Source organism: Mastigoproctus giganteus, chromosome 10, assembly GCF_048544385.1.
Source record: "Mastigoproctus giganteus isolate SK-2022 chromosome 10, ASM4854438v1, whole genome shotgun sequence".
Taxonomy (NCBI): Eukaryota; Metazoa; Arthropoda; class Arachnida; order Uropygi; family Thelyphonidae; genus Mastigoproctus; species Mastigoproctus giganteus.
The window spans coordinates 88,498,939-88,513,120 of NC_143584.1; the positions used below are offsets into that span (position 1 = coordinate 88,498,939).

Sequence of the window (14,182 nt, forward strand, 5' to 3'; positions counted from 1 at the left end):
TCCAGGAATACGGTCTAACACTTTGTTGTTTAGTTCAAAAGAATCCTCATTTGTAACACTTAGTATTTCTTTGCATTTGAGTTGCTGAGCTGTAACAGTGTTGAAGTTAATATCACCATAGAGTTGTTCTACAGGGTCTTGTGTGTTTGAAAAACAGGCTGTAGGCAAACTTATAGTTGCACCACTTCTTCCATCACCTACTTCTAATAGCCAGTTTGAAAATTCCTTCTCGATTGCTATTGTTCGCATATTACATGTAAGTTTCAGTACATGGAATTTGGTCCATAGCCTATGTTTCTTTATACAACTGGCAACTGTTAGAGATCTTGAGCTTCGTAGTTTCACCAGTAGGACTTGCTTGAAGTCTCTGCCTAGTAGTATAACTTTCTTTCCAAAAGACCTGTCTAATCCTGTCAGATCGCACAGCAGTCTGTCTACTGCATGAAAGGTGTGAATGTGAGTCATTGGTGCTTCATCCCCCACTATCAGTTTTGATTGTAGAAGTGCCTTAGCTTCCCCTGTTCAGCTTTAAATTGCATGTTGAAGTTGTATTCAGAAGCAGAGGTATCTTGAACGTAGAGTGAGCAGTTCTGCCCCCTACTTACAGAGTTGCTGCAATACCTGTAGATGCAACAGGAGTAACACTATCTCCCTTGCCTCATATGGTGTGTATGTAGTATAGTTGAGTAAAGAAATGTTTTTCCAGTTCCAGCCAAAACATCTAAAAAAAAAAGTTATGATTAGTGTTTGACTTATTGTATATGGCATCAAGAATAAGGTCAAATGCCATTTTTTGTTCATTGTTTAATTTTTCTGTATTTGCGATCGCTTTGGCTTGTTCTTCCAAAACGTCAATTGATTGTCAACCAATGCAGAGGTGCTGTGACCATTTCAACAGCAGGTGGATGCACTTTTCGAAGGCTCAGACCATAATTTTTCAAAATTTTGTTTATTTCAAAGGGCATACAGAGAGCCAGTTTCTTCAGGATAATGTCTTATGAAATCTTCAGTCATGCCCTGCTTATGTCTTTCCCATAGTTCAGGTACACCTTCAGGTTCTCCAAATACACATATCATTGCAAACAGTAACCATATATAACTTGGTGTACGTGCCTTCATTGTCTTGGAAAGCATGTTGTGCCATATCATTACAATTGATGGCACAAAATGCTTTTCAAGGCACAAAGGGTGATATTGTTGTACACGTTGGCACTAATGATATTGAGAGTAGGAGACCGGCAGAATTACTTAACAAGTAAAAGTCAATCTCAAAAAAAAGCCGTGAGTTAGGGCTGAATTTTAAGGTGTCTGCAATTCTGCCCACACACGATAGGAAGGAGTATATGATGAGAGCCTTGTCAGTCAATTCGGCACGAAAAAGATTGTGCAAGGCTCAAGGGGTAGAATTTTTTCAGCCTGGTCTGTACTTGTTAACAAGAGAGACTGCTTCTACAGGGATGGGATACACTTAAATAGAAAGGGTGCAAGAATATTTGCTGATGCCATTGAGGCAGTGTTAGGTGGGTCGGAAAACTGCTAGCTTGGATAAAGGGATTAAGGGATGGTGGAGTGGGAGAAGACAGAGAGTGGTAATCAATGGAGACTGCTCTTCGTGGACTAATGTTATTAGTGGAGTCCCTCAGGGTTCAGTGTTGGGTCCATTGTTGTTTTCTGTATTCATTAATGATATTGATGATGATAAATCAGGCTTAATGTCCAAGTTTACAGACATTACAAAGGTTGGCAGGATTGTTAATGACACTAATGACAGTACACTGCTGCAACATGATCTGGAAAAGTTGAGCAGATGGGCTGAGAGGTAGCAAGTGAAGTTCAACATTGAAAAATGTAAAGTACTACATATGGGAAGCAGTAACCCCAGAGTAACGTATCAACTCTGTGCTACTACACTGACAGTGGTAGAGAATGAAAAGGACCTGGGGGTAATTGTGCAGGCAGATATAAAGTTTTCTCAGCAGTGTAGACAGTCTGCAAGATTAGCAAGGATGTAGAGCTGTTGGAACAAGTACAGAGAAGGGCAACAAGATTAGTGAATGGAACAAAGGGTTGCTCTTACAAAGAAAGGATTAAGTTTTGCAAAATACAGTGTCTGGAGACTAGGCACTTGCAAGGTGATGTGATTGAGGAGAATAAAGCCTTGAATGGTTTGAGCACGCTCAATGCTGATGGAATTCTTTTTCTTCTCAGAATAATCGCCTGAGATCGCATAAATTCAAATTGAGGAAAGACAGTTGTAGGATAGATGTGTGGAAGTTTCCCTTTAGCGAGCAAGCGGGTGATTGCTGGAACAAACTTCCATCTTTCGATGTCGATAGCTTAAACAGATTCAAGGCAGAACTAGACAAACATTTGAAGCGAGTGCATGGGTGAAATGAGAATGGTGTGTGTGTGTTGGGTTTTTTTTTTTTTTTTTGGCTGATGCTATATAATCTTGCTTTCTTGCATCATGTTCCTTCACTAATGCTAATGCTGATTACCATTAGTAAAGGCATACAATGCAAGAAAGCAAGCTTATGCAGCATCAGTCAAAAAAAACCATCCCATTTCAACCCTCCCATTCGTTCCAAATGCCAGCTCAGCCTTAAATTTATTTAGGCTATCAACTTCCACAACAAATGATGGAAGTCTGTTCCACCAATCAACTACCCGTTGGCTAAAGGCAAATTTCCGCACATCTATTCTACAACTGTCTTTCCTCAATTTGAAACTGTGCCCCTCAGGTTCTTAATCTGAGCAAGAGCATCAGCATACAGTTTTCTCAACCCATTCAAGGCCTTATATACCTCAATCAGATCACCTCGCAGGTGCCTACTCTCCAGGAGCTGCAATTTGCAGAACTTAAACCTTTCTTGGTAAGAGCACCCCCTTTGTTCCACTCACCAATCTTGTTGTCCTTCTTTGTACTCGTTCTAGTAACTCTACATCCTTCCTAAAATGAGGCTTCCAGCCCTGTACACAGTACTCTAGGTGTGGCCTGACCATTGCCTTGTACAACGGAATAATCATATCCCTGTCCCTGCTAGCAAAATTCCTATATATCATTGACAAGACTATAACTTGCCCTCACAGCCTGTCTGCACTGCTCAGCAAACTTCCTGCACAATTATCCCCTATCCCCAGGTCATTTTCCTTTCCAATTCCCTGAGGGTAGTACCACACAGTCGGTACGTTTCTCTTCAGTTATTGCTATCCATATGCAGTACTTTGCATTTGTCAATGTTAAACTTCACTCGCCACTTCTCAAGCCCATTTTCCCAACTTATCTAGATCCAGTTGGAGTAGCATACTGTCTTTACTGTTGTTAACAATCCTACCAACCTTTGTATCATCTACAAACTTGGATATTAAACCTGATATACCTTCATCAATATCATTGATAAATATACAAAACAACAATGGGCCCAACACCGAACCCTGGGAAACTCCACTAATAACATTAGTCCACGAAGAGCAGTGCCCATTGATTACCACTCTCTGTCATCTCCCACTGAACCATCCCTTTATCCATTGTAGCAACTTACCCTTAATGCCATACCTCTCCAATTTGTACAGCAGTCTTCCATGTGCAACAGTACCAAAAGCTCTCCTGAAATTCAAGTATATGATATCAAAATTATTTTTGGCATTCAGTTCCTTTGTGACCACATCATAGTATCCAATCAAATTGGTCAGACAAGACCTCCCTTTAACAAACCCATGCTGTGTCTACTATTACTGCAGTCTTGTCTAGATGATCCTGCAGGTGCCTAGTCTCCCGGAACACAAGTTAAACTAACAGGTCTATAGTTACTTGTGTCACCTTTTGAACCCCCTTTGTGAATTGGTGATACATTTGCACACCTCCAGTCCATGGAGACCTCCCCTGAGTCCAGGGTTGTTGTTGTTATTTGGTTTTTAGGAGCATTAGCAACTAAGGCCATATTGCTCCGGGAGTATGCAGTGGTCATTCCCTGACCTTTCCGCATCCTCCGTATTTGGTGGTGACAGGCTCGAACCCCGGTCTAATCAAGAAGTGTGTGCTACGCACTGCTGCTCCTTCCCACCTGGCTACAGAGGTGCCCGAGTCCAGTTAAGGTCTCATAATTATGGCTGGTCAGACAAGTAATATAACTGGATAGATCCCATCCACCCCAGGTGCATTTTTTATGTGTAACTTCAACAATTTCTCCTCCACTTTGCTCTCAGTTATTACAAAATCACTTAGCTCCCTGTTAGAGTTTGATAACCTTCTGGCATTCCTCTCATTGAATAACTCCTGATGTGTGAATGTAGATTCAAAATACCATTCAGTTTAACAGCTACCTGAACATGATCATCAATAGTCAACCCATCTATGTTAAGTGGTTCAATCTGATTGATACCATCCTTCTAGAGTTTACATTAGTACAGAACTCTTGGCTGTTTTTTTGCATCCTTTGCCAAAGATTTCTCGTAATCTGCCTTCGCCTCCCTAACTTCCTTTTTGATTTTATTACAGACTAATTTATATCTGCCATAGGCTTCTGTGTTACCTGATAGTTTATATGCATCCCATACATTTTTCTTCTCTGCCACGAGCCTCATTAATTCATCTGACATCCATCTAAGCCTAAACCTTGAACAGTATTTCTTAGTTGGAATGAAAAGCCTAGTAGCCTCCAAAATTAAGTCCCTGAAGGCCTCACATTTAGAATTCAATGTTGGTAACATCATCAGTTTATCCCACTGTACAGAATTAAAAACTGTCTCAGACCCCTGTAGCCACCTTTACGAAAGCAAAAGCCCTTTCCTTTAGCCTTGATGGTAGTTACATCTTTAAGTAATTCCCACATCAGTGCATTGTGATCACTGTCACCCAGTGGTTCATTTATCTTCAATTTCTTAATGCATGAATAATCACTGTTGATAATCAGATCAAGAGTATTACTCCCTCTGGTTGCCTCACAAATATGTTGCTGTAGAAAATTAAATAAATCCACAAAAGTCATAAAGTAAATCAATAAATCCACAAAAGCCGTAAATCGATAAAGTCATCCAATAAATCCACAAAATGTGTGCTTGTGTGCGAGTGACCAACCCACTAGTTCCAGTCAATATCTGCAAAGTTAAAATCCCCCATTATAAGACATTCTGATTTACTGGTCCGCTCTATTTCTCTGCACAATTGCTTGTTATACTCATCAGATTCATTTGGCCTATAACGCACACACCTACTCTCATTTTTCCTTTCCCGGTGCTTATGTCACACCAAACAGACTGAGCATTGCATTGTCCACCAATTGGATGCATTTCCTTAGATTTTATGTTTCTAAATTAACAGCATAACCCCTCCTCCTTTCCTTCCTGTCTATCCTTTCTATACACATTGTACTGCCCAAATTCCAATTCTGCACTGCTTATGTCTGTGTGATATCACATCTCTGATATCCCAACAATATCTGCCTTTGATGTCTTGACTAGCACTTCAAGCTCATCAAATTTATTAACTATACTCTTAGCATTGGTGTACAAGTAAGTATACATGCAACTGTTCCTACTTTTCGTTACCCTAACACAGCCCATGTATTTACTTGTTCCACTATGCTTTCCAGCAGTCCTGGAAATCTCCACTACCTTGCTTTCCAGGCTGCTGCTCATTCTAATAGAAGCAGTGCAAGAATCACTTTTGTCTCTGCCTGCAGCCACTGTTAACCTTTTAGTCTGTGTATCCCCCCCCAAGCTAGCAGTTTTCCGACCCACCTAACACTGCCTCGATAGCATCAGCAAATATTCTTGCACCCTTTCTATTTAAGTGTACCCCATCCCTGTAGAAGCAGGGATGGGGTACTCTCTTGTCAACAAGCACAGACCAGGCTGAATCCTATCTCCTTTCAAAAATCCATGTTCTCTGAAAGCTTATTGAAATGTTTCACAGAGTTGCTCATTGACGGTTCGCAAATGCTCAAAACTTGTAACTCTTGTAAGAAGCATGCATATATAGTAGAGCTCACTGTCTTGAACACTTACAACAAGCATACATTCAATAACACCATCTCCACCTCTTTGCCTGATTTTTTGTCAAATACATAGTACTTTGGTATCTCTGCATAATTTCATAGCATTGCTTGCACATCTGTTCTGTTTAATTCAAACCATGCCTCAAGCATGGTCTTTGTAGACATTTCCCACTGCAAGACCTCCTCCTCTCTGCCCTCTTGGAAGATCCTTTGCTGTTGATCAGGTAGGTGCCCCGCCAATCTTATAATGGAGTGTGACTTCTCTGACATCGGAAACTCAATTAAATGCCACATTGCTTCAGGTGCACTAACGTACCATCCATCTAAGAAAGTCTGAATCTCATCAAAGACCAAACTATCATCAGTACCTTCCCTCTGTAATCGTACAGATGACACATCATGACCTTGATAAACGTATTTATAGAGGTACTTTACACTCTTCACGGAGACACACACTTCCACATTAACGTTGGCATTGAATTTTGACAACCATGAATTATAAGGTACAATCCATCTATTGTCCACATCACACTTTCCTACTTTAACAGCAGGTCCTTCCCTTCTCTTATATATCAGATAGCTGTTAACATTCTCTTCTGTTGTATCTGTGAACTCTTTTGGAAATCCCTTACTGCATACACCTTTCATGCACAGAGATTGTGCATGGAGTGCACCACAGGGACCATGAAGCATGCATTTTTTGACAATTTCAAACAACTTTGGATTTGTTTTTAAGCATGGTAGCTCTGCACTTATGACTCTGTCAATATCATCCTTTGTGCGTATTTTAGAATTTGTAGACAGAGCAAGGAGTATGTGCGCGTGTGGTAGTCCACGTTTCTGGAACTCTATCAAGTAGATGAAGGCTATCACAGTACCAAAAAGACTCCGCTTGAGAACGTCGTCAAGCAGTTCTGCAAGTTTTATTTTGAACACTAGCACAGTTATTCTAGTCTGTGTTTGGGTCGTTGCTTCCCTTCCATTGCATTCACAATCTCAGGCTGGGCTGGAATACAAGTAAATGTAACGAATAGATCAGGTCGCCCAAACTTTCGTACAATTGCCATCGCATCTTGATAATTTTGTTGCATGTACCCTGGGCTGCCTTGGAAAATCGAAAGCAGAATTATCATCTTCCGTGTTCTCAAGTTTTGGTTCTGAGTTCTTGCTTCTACTGCATCCAATAGTCCACGGTACATTTCCACTTGCAGATCTTTCTGATTATGGCCTAAATAGTTTAATCTAGATCCCTCCGTCTTCACATAGGCATCTACAATAGCTGAAATAATTTCCATTGCTGAATTAGGCTTAAACAAAGTCTCAACACATATCTATAAGCAAAGAATTGTAACTGTGTTACTCTAATACATTTTGCAGTTCTTCTCCCTCTCTCTTCTGCGTGTTGTAGTTCCTTGTGCCAACCACCTTTTCCGCACGGGAATAGCAATGGATAGGGTCTTTACTATAGGGTCTCTATTCTTGTTTAGCGGTGATATAATTATACAGCAGTCACCTGTGGAATTTATGCATATGTCTCTATTTGCAAGTGGTTCCCCGTCTTCTCCAACAAATATTGCAGCAACCTCCTATTTGGATGTTATTATTATTTTTTGGTTTTTAGGAGCATTAGCAACTAAGACCATATTGCTCCGGGGGATATGCGGTGGTCATTCCCTGACCTGTCCGCATCCTCCGTATTTGGTGCTCACGGGCTCGAACCCCGGTCTAATCAAGAAGCGTGTGCTATGTACTGCCGCTCCTGCCCACCTGGCTACGGAGGTGCCATTTGGTTGTAGGTGCATTATATCATCTCTTATCTAAGACTAGGTGTTCTATAAATACCACGAGCACATTCATTGTTGGATTTACCTGGGTTATTTGATGCATTTGTTTATATGACTCAGCAAATGGGTTAACTTGTCGCAGCATCTCGTTCAATTGTTGCATTACCTCGGCCATAGACCCATGGTTTGATTGTTTCTCAAGCTGTTTTGTTGTTGCTTCAGCAGAATCAAAAATATAAAGTTGTCCATATCCTGGCTTATTTGCCTTGTTTCAATATAGGGGTGAGACCAAATGGTAAATCTGGCCTTGTATTCTAAAACAGTATGGACCATTTCCAAGCAGTAATTTAATCTCTGCGCCCATTTCAAATGCCAATGCTGAGTTGTACTCTCGTATATTTTATTTGTAGTTATTTGCTTCACATGTATCCCCTGTAAGCAGCTCTCATAATAGTTATCTCAGACAGTGGATCAAGTGAAACCTTTCCATCATGACAGCAATTAGTGTATTTATTCGATGTGTTTAACTCATGTCCCCAATATCTTGCATTGCAATACTCACAGTTGTAACACATATTCCTGCACATCTCCAATCTACAGGTATTTCTGCTGAATCAAAGGATTCCTCATTATCATGCTCTTCCACATTAATTACAGATTGTTGATTATTCACATCTGGGTCTTCTATTTGATTAGTTCTACTGCATTTCAGCAGTTCTCATTTCCAACCTTGCTTCTCTTTCTTCGATGTTTTCTGTCTGTCTTCGTGGTTGTAGAGTCTTGTTTCGGTCTCTTGGTCTATTATATCTCTCCTCTAATGTTTCATTAGCATTTATTCTATAGTTTCTCAAAGTTCTTACACACTGTTCAGCCATTTTTACACTTCTTAAAACTTAAATTGATTATGTTAATAAGTTCAGCTTTTTTTCTGAGTAAAGACAGAAAAAATAAACAGTTAAAACAGCAGTTACCTTTCAGGCATAGCTTGCCTTTCTTCAGTCGAAAAACGTTAGTACAAAAATTAATAAAAAATGCCAAGTATGGTGGTCATGCGAGGAGAACCACGTGAACAGGTGTTGGCAACAATTTAGCAGTTGTTGCCAGCTGCTAATCGTTAGGCAGCATACCTAAGCATTTTATATATATAGATTAGCATATTCAGGTAAATTATGCTTACTTAGTTTAAATAAATGCTAATTTGTATTTTATCATAAGATAAAATAATATAATATAACACAAGATAAAATAAATTCATAGTAATTTGTATTTTATCTGAACTTCAGCCATCTGATATCACTACCTCTAGTTTTATCACACTGATTCGTATTTTGATTCCAAAACATTCTAACAAATGAAAGATATCATTTTTATTCCTTTTACCAGAACTTTTTTCACTCTGATTTCAATCTCCAGCTATCTACTCTTGATTTTTCATTGGTTATGTCTTTGTACAGTACAGTAATACCCAGAAGTTACGCGATAGGTGGGTCCGACAAAAATCGCTTAAGTCGAATTCGCGTAAGTCGGGGTAAAACTTTGCATATAAATACATATAAATTTTGTTTAATTGGGACCAAGGACTAACAAAAACACTAGTTTAGAAGAAAAATATTTAATAAAATTGCAGTTATTTATACATATTAATACAAAATATGTATTAAAAAAATAAATGGGTTATGTAAAAAAGTTATTTCGATGTCGATGGCTTCATAAAATCTAACAAATTGGTCTGACGACACAGCGCCTTCTTTTTTTCACGCAGAATTTCTTCGTAGCAAGCTAATAATTTTTTTATTCCTTGCTTTGTAGCTATAACGCGTTCTTTGTTGGAGTCTGTTTTCTAAAATTTTTAAGTCCTTTTCAATTGAGCTGAGACCTTCTGTCAAGCTTGCAATTGTCATGTGTTTTGCTGGTGGAACTGCATCTGAAGTGTCGGATAGTTAAGTGACGTTTTGCTCACGCATCTCTATGAGCTCATTCATTGTCAGCTTCTGACTATGTGAATCCAACAGCTCGTTGACATCATCACCACTGACTTCCAAATTAATTGCCTGGCAAGATTAACAACTTCTTCTATCACATGAGCGACATGATCAGTTTCTGGCATTGTTTTTGTCTCTGTTTTGAAAAAAAATGGACAAAGTTACTTCCAGACATCATTCAATGTTTTTTGTGAATTTCATCCCAAGATTCTTCAATGATTCTTACGGCATCTAAAACACTGAATTGTTTCCAAAAGTCTTTAACAGATATCTCACTATTTTGTCTCATAGTTTCATTCAGACGTGCAAACAAACACCTCTTGTAGTAAGCCTTGAATGGTTTGATGACTCCCTGGTCCATCGGTTGAAGCAGGCTGGTTGTGTTTGGAGACAAAAACACAACTTTCACACGTGGGTCGAAATTAATTAGGGTGGCAGGAGGGTGACCGGGTGCATTGTCAATAAGAAGCATCACTTTAAATGGAATCTGTTTAGACTTGCAATAACGTTCGACTTCGGGTATGAAGTGGTGACCAAACCAGTCCTGAAAAACGGAAGCTGTCACCCAAGCTTTATGATTTGACTTCCAAATCACTGGTAAGCTAATTTTAAATATACACCAAACGAAAAAAACAAGAACCGCTTAAATCCGAGTTCGTGTAAGTCGGGGTATTACTGTATACCTATTTAACATTTGCAGATAGTTTCTAAGCAAGCCCATGCTAACTTATGATATTTGTATTACATATATGTACTTAACTCTAAGTAGTTATGCTGCTGAAGTACTTAAATTATTTTTTTTTCAATATATTCACATAAATGGGTAGCGATTGTTGGCAATTTTTTATTTTCTTTATGCAGTACAATCTTAAAAAGCTGACAACCCTGAGGATTGAGAAATGCCAGATTTTAAAATTTTTCATAAGTATACTTAGTGGTTGGGCAGTTTTGGAGCACATTTCAGTAAAATTTAAGCTACAACAAATTAATTTATACATCTGTAAACATTTATAATAACTAAATGGTGGTGCTAGTGGTTCAAATTGTTTTTTTTTTTTTTTTTTTTTAATTGGTAGTAGTTGGCGCATAAGCTTCTGTGGCCATAATGCACCTCCCAAGGTTTTTGCAGTACTTTGATCCAAGCCCGAGGCGGGAATCGAACCCGCGACCTTTGGGTTGCCAGGCAGGCACTTTACCCACCCGGCTAGCCCGGTCGGCATTCAAATTGTAACCATTTCAACTTGTTAAGCTGAAATTTTTACAATATTTAAATCTTATTTTTTTGTTTAAATAAACAATAAATGAAGTCACAGCATATGAGATGTGGCTGTAAAGTTCCTAGACTATTGCAGTCATGTTCGAAGAGTTTGAAAATAAATGGAAGTAGTAGTTCAAACTTCTTCCAACAGATGGTGATACAGAGATTTTCCAGTAGGGTAACAGATTGCAAGCAATATCCAGTTTCATTAACATTATTAACTTTTGCAATAGAGCAATGAACAAATATCAAATTTTGCTTTAAACTGAAAAAACTTGCAACAGAAACATATGAAACATTAAGAAACATCATTTGACCCTCAGAATGATGGCTGATGAGTTGGACATGAATAAGATGATTCATTAAATTCTACATGAAGATTTAGGGAAAAGGTAGGTCTGTGCAAAAACTATGCCAATTGCCTCGTGGATAAGCATTAGCATTAGTAGTGGCATATGATGCAAGAAAGCAAGCTTATATATCAGCAAAAAGAAAAAAAAATCCCATTTATTTCACCTATCCATTTGCTGCAAAAGTTTTTCCAGTTCTTCCTTGAATTTATTTAAAGCTATCAACTTCCACTACAACAGATGGAAGTTTGTTCTAGCAATCAACGACTCGCTGGCTAAAGACAAATTTCTTCACATCTATTCTGCAACTCTCTTTCCTCAATCTGAGCAAGAGGAAGAATTCCATTAGCATTAAGCTTGCTCAAACTATTCAATGCCTTATACACCTCAATCAGATCACCTCCTAGGTGCCTAGTCTCCAGACACTGCAATTTGCAGAACTTAAGCTTTTCTTGGTAAGAGCACCTCCCCATTCCCCTCAACAATCTCGCTGCCCTTCTCTGTACTCATTCCAGCAGCTCTACATCCTTCCTATAATGAGGCCTACAGACCTGTATGCAGTACTGTTGCCTGACCATTGCCTTATATCATTGACAAGACCCCATGAGCTGCTCTGGCAACTTGTCTGCACTTCTCGGGAAAACTTCATATGAATAAACAAGCAACTAACAGTGTCACCATGCAAAGACTTCATCCAGACTTGTGAGCCAATTCTAATTTCCTAAACTGTATTGTCACTGGAGGTGAGGGGAGTGTTTCAGTACATCCCAGAGAAGAAGCATTAGAGCATGCAGTGGACTTAAAAATCATCGTCAAGCCCCTAAAAGTTTTGTTTACAGAAGTCCAGGATCCAGACAATGCAATCATGTTTTTCGACAAACAGAGTGTGGTTCTCAAGGAATTTGTACCTGGAGGAGAGAAATTAATGCCGCATTCTATGTAGTAATAGTATTCGCCATATAGTGCAAGGAAGTCTGGCTTTTTCTGCACTGGCAAAAAAAAACCCCAACCAAGTAGATAAGAAAACACAAATTATATGCTTCCCTCTCACACAGGTAAGTATCCAGTTGACCTTTGAATTTATTCAAACTGTCAATCTCAACTACCTGCAAGGGCAACTTGTTTCAGCTATCAAAGACTCACTGGCTAAAATAGAACTTTCTACAATCTAATCCAAACCTCAACCACTGTAATTTTGATTTGATGAGCCTAGTTTCGTTCTGCAATTCTTTATAACAGTGTAAATTCCACCTTCATTCATTTTACTAATCCCACTCAGAGCTTTGTAAACCTCAATCAGGTCACCTCTGAGGTGCCCGGTTGTCAAATCCTAACACGCATAATCGGAGTCTTTCTTCATACAGTCATCTTTCTGCTGATCTTACTATTCAAGTTGCCCATCTTTGGACCCTTTCAAGAAGCTTAGTGTCTTTTTTCAGATGAGGTCTCCATACTTGAACACACTATTCCAAATGTGGCCTTACAACTGCCTTATGCAGTGGGATTATTACTTCCTATCTCTACAGGATGACGTTCGACAAATTATCAATAGGACACCATGAGCTTTCCTGGCTTCCTGTTTACACTGTTCAGAAATCTTCATATCTGTCCGTATTGTAACTCCCAGATCCATTTCCTCCTCCACTATTTTTAATTCAACCTCACAAAGTGTATAATTTATTTGTGGGTTGCTATGCCCCAGGTGTAAGACCTTGCATTTAGCAGCATTAGAACATAGCTGCCATTTCCCTGACGATCTTTGATGTCTGTTCAAGTCATCCTGAAGGAGCATTGCTTGGCACTGATCATTAATGACTCTGCTAATCTTTACGTCATCTGCAAATTTTGACATCGCCCTTCTATCCCTTTGTCAATGTCATTTATGAAAATGACAAACAACAATGGTTCAACAATGGATCCTCGAAGGAACCCACTCTTGATGTTACAACAATCTGAAGAATATCCATTAACCATAACCCTCTGCCCTGCAGTCAACCAGCAATCCATCTTAGAATCTTACCAGTAATTTCAACCTATTCAAGCTTATATAGTAATCTCTCATGAGGGACAGAGTCAAATGCTTTGCTAAAATACAAATAAACTATGTTGAAATTATTCCTTAAATCCAGCTCATAAGTAACTGTGTCAAAATAGCCTACTAAGTTAGTTGATCGTGATTTACCCTTAACAAAGCCATGTTGTGATGTGTGTTCTTCAGAATGCCATATCTATCTAAATATCCCTGGATTGCACTCTTAATCACTGCCTCTAAGATTTTTCCTATGACTGAAGTCAGACTAACCAGTCTGTAGTTTCCAACATCACCCTTAAAATTGCTTTTATGTATTGGCATTACATTGACACTTCTCCAATCCAAAGGAATCTCACCTGAGTCCAAAGACATCCTCATAATTACCTCAATGGTTCAATAAACTTCCTCGTGCTCTCCCTCAAAACTATAGGGTATATTCCATCAATCCGGGAGTCTTACTTGCCTTTATGCTCAAAAGATTTTCTAATAAACAGTCATCTGTAATTACTACATCACCAATTTCATATGGCTCAGCCTCACTCGCACAGCCTCATTCTCTCAGCATAAAGGGTCTTTCATCAGTAAAGACAGATGCAAAATACCTGTTCAATTCATCTGCAACATCAGTTGGGCTGTCTAAGACTTTCTCACTTCGCTTTTTTCTTCCTTGTATTCACATAGATGAAAAATTCTTATCCCCATTCTTTGCTCTCTTAGCCAATGCTTTCTCATACACAGCCTTGGCATCCCTGAAGTCAACTCTTTTAAGAAAGAAAGCAG

At 39.0% G+C, this 14,182-nt stretch overlaps 1 protein-coding gene across 1 annotated transcript in view; it reads right to left on the reverse strand.

Annotated features, from left to right (window-relative positions):
- LOC150079140 (vacuolar protein sorting-associated protein 11 homolog) overlaps positions 1–14,182 on the reverse strand; it is a 697,977-nt gene that overhangs the window by 618,205 nt on the left and 65,590 nt on the right. The gene's annotated exons all lie outside the window — the stretch shown is intronic.